Raw genomic sequence first — 3,210 nt, forward strand, 5'->3', positions numbered from 1 at the left:
GAAGTTTGAAGAGACCTCAGTAGCAACAGTAGTGGACGTGAAGCGTGTGTTTTTGACTTTCATTGCCAGTTTGAAAGCGGACCTTTTAGCACAGAAGTGCAAGTGGAGGAATTTGATTCTGGCTACATTACAGTTGACAGAGACTCAGTTAGCACAGAAGTGACACGGGGAGCATTGTTTATGGCTACATGCCGGTTTGAAACGATTCCTCACCTTCGCACAGAACTGCAAGGATAGAGTTTGATTCTGGTACATTGCCGGTTTGGAAAGATTCCTCAGTTAGCACGAAATGCGTTGGAGAGTTGTTTTGGCTAACATTGCCAGTTGTGACAGAGACCTCCGTTAGACAGAAGTGGAAGTGAAGCGTGTGTTTGTGACTTTCATTGCCCGTTGAACGAGACCGGTTCGCACAGAATTTGCAAGTGGGAGAATTTGATTCTGGCTTACTACCAGTTTGAAAGAGTCCTCAGTTAGCACAGAAACTTGCAAGTGGAGAGTTTGCTTCTGGTTACATTGCCAGTTTGAAACGAGACCTCAGTTAGCACAGAAGTGGCAAGTGGAGAGAGTTTTTGATTCTGGGTTACACTTGCCTGTTTGAAAGAGACACCTCAGTAAACACAGCAGTGCAAGGTAGCATTTGTTTAGTGCTACATTGCCGGTTTGAAAGAGTCTCATTTAGCAAGACTGCAAGGATAGAGTTTGATTCTGGCTTACATGCCGGTTTTGAAAGAGTCCTCAGTTTCGTTAGCACAGAAATGCAAGTCGGAGCGTTGATCTGGCTTACATTGCCTGTTTTAAAGAGACCTCCAGTTAGCACAGAAGTGCAAGTGGAGCATTGTGTTTGTGACTTCATAGCAGTTTGAAAGAGACCTCCTTTAGCACAAGAAGTGCCAGTGGGACCGTGTGTTGGGCTTTCATTGCCAGTTTGAAAGCGACCTCCAGTTCGCACAGAAGTGCAAGGGCGATTTTGATTCTGGCTGCATTGACTGTTTTGTAAAGAGACCAGTTAACACAGATGCAAGTGGCGGGTTTGCTTCTATCTTACTTTGCCATTTTGAAAGAGCCTCTTAGGCACAGAAATGCAAGTGTCGAGTTTGTTTTTGGCTTACATTGCCCGTTGATTGAAAGAGCTCAGTTAGCACCGCAAGCAAGTGGTGAGTTTGATTCTGGCTTACATATAACCTGTTTGAAAGAGACCTCAGTCTAGCATAGAAGGTGCAAGTGATCATGGTTTGGATCTTTCATTGCCAGTTTGAAAGCGACCTCAGTTTAGACAGAAAGGGCAAGGGCCGTGTGTTTGTGGCTTTCATTGCGTTTGAAAGAACCTCAGTTAGCACAGAAGCGGCAAGTGGAGCATTGTTTATGGCTTAACATTGCCAGTTTGAAAGTTCCTCACTTAGCACAGAAGTCCAGTGGAGGTTTGATTCTGGCTTACAATGAACTTTGAAAGAGATATCAGTTAGCACAGAAGTGCAAGTAAAAGAGTTGATTATGGTTACAATGCCACTTTGAAGAGACCCAGTTAGCACAGAAGTGCAAGTGGAGCATGTGTTGGACTTTCATTGCCAGTTTGAACGAGACCCTCAGTTAGCACAGAAGGCAAGTGGAGCGTAGAGTTTGATTCGGCTTACATTGCAGTTGACAAAGACCCTCATTTAGCACAGAAAGGAAAAAGTGGCGCATTGTTTATGGCTACTATTGCCAGTTGAAGATTCCTCACTTAGAACAGCAGTGAAATTGGAGCATTGCTTATGGCTTACCATGATGGTTTGCAAAGAGTCCTACTAGCAAGACGTTCAAGTGGAGTAGTGGAGAGTTTGATTATGGCTTTACAATCCTATTTGAACGAGATCTCGTTAGCACAGAAGTGCAAGTGACGAGTGAATATGTACATGCCACTTGGATAAGAGACCTCAGTTTAGACACAGAAGTGCAACGTGGAGAGCTTGATTGGCTACCTTGCCTGTTTGAAGAGACCTCAGTTAGCACCGAAGTGCAAGTGGAGATTTTGATTCTGGCTTAACATGCCTTCTTTGAAAAGAGACCCTCGTCAGGCACCGACGTGCACGTGGAGCATTGTGTTTGTGACTTCATTTGCCAGCTTGAAAGCGACCTCGTTATCACAGATAGTGCAAGTGGAGAGTTTTTGGAGAGTTTGATTTCTTACTTGCCAGTTTGAAAAGACCTCGGTAGCACAGAAGCCGCAAGTGGAGCCTTTGTATGACCTTACATTGCCGGTTTTTGGACAAGAGTATCAATTAAGCACATGGAAAGCAAGTGGAGGTTTGATTCTGGCTTACTTGCAATTTGAAAGAGACCTCCGTAGCACAGACTGCAAGTGAGCGTTTGTTTTGGCTTTACATTGCCAGTTGCATTTGAAAGAGAATTCGTTAGCACAGAAGGCAAGTGGCGAGTTGATTCTGGCTTACTTTCCATTTTGAAAAGACCAGTTAGCACAGAAATGCAGTGGAGAGTTTGTTTTGGCTTACATTGCCCGTTGAACGCGACCTCAGGTAGCACCGACGTTAATGGAGATGGTTTATGGCTTACCTTGCCATGTTGAAACGAGACCTCCGGTTAGAACAGAAGGGCACAGTGGCGCATTTGTTTATGGCTTACATTGCCAGTTTGAAAAAGAGTCCTTCACTTACACAGAAGTGAAAGTGGCGTAGTTTTGTTTGGCTACATTTCCATTGTTGAAGAGACCTCAGTTAGCCACAGACTATGCAAGTGGAGCATTTGTTAGGCTTACATTGATGGTTGGGAAAGAGGTCCTCACTTTTAGACAGAAGTACTCCCGTGGAGGAGTTGATTTTTTTTTTTTTTTTTTTTTTTTTTTTTTTCCCCTGGCTTACAATGCCACTTTGACAGCGATCTCCGTTAGCACCAGAAGTGAAGTGGGAGTGATTGGGTTCAATGCGCCTGTTGGAAAGAGACCTCCGTTACGCACAGAAGTGCAAGTGCGAGTTTGATGGGGTTACCTTGCCTGTTTGAAAGCGACTCAGTCGTGGAGGAGTTGCTTTCTGGTTACTTGCAGTTTTGAAAGAGACCTCCGTTAGCACAGAGTGACAGGGAGAGTGATTCGGCGCCATTGCCCGTTTGAAAAAAAAAAGATCATTTAGAATAGGTCAAGTGGTAGCAATTTGTTTATGCCTTCACATTGCCCGGTTTGATTGAAAAGGAGTCCTCACTTAGCACAGAAATGCAAGT

The sequence above is a fragment of the Sceloporus undulatus genome, chromosome 1 (assembly GCF_019175285.1).
Source record: "Sceloporus undulatus isolate JIND9_A2432 ecotype Alabama chromosome 1, SceUnd_v1.1, whole genome shotgun sequence".
In the NCBI taxonomy this organism is placed as follows: domain Eukaryota; kingdom Metazoa; phylum Chordata; class Lepidosauria; order Squamata; family Phrynosomatidae; genus Sceloporus; species Sceloporus undulatus.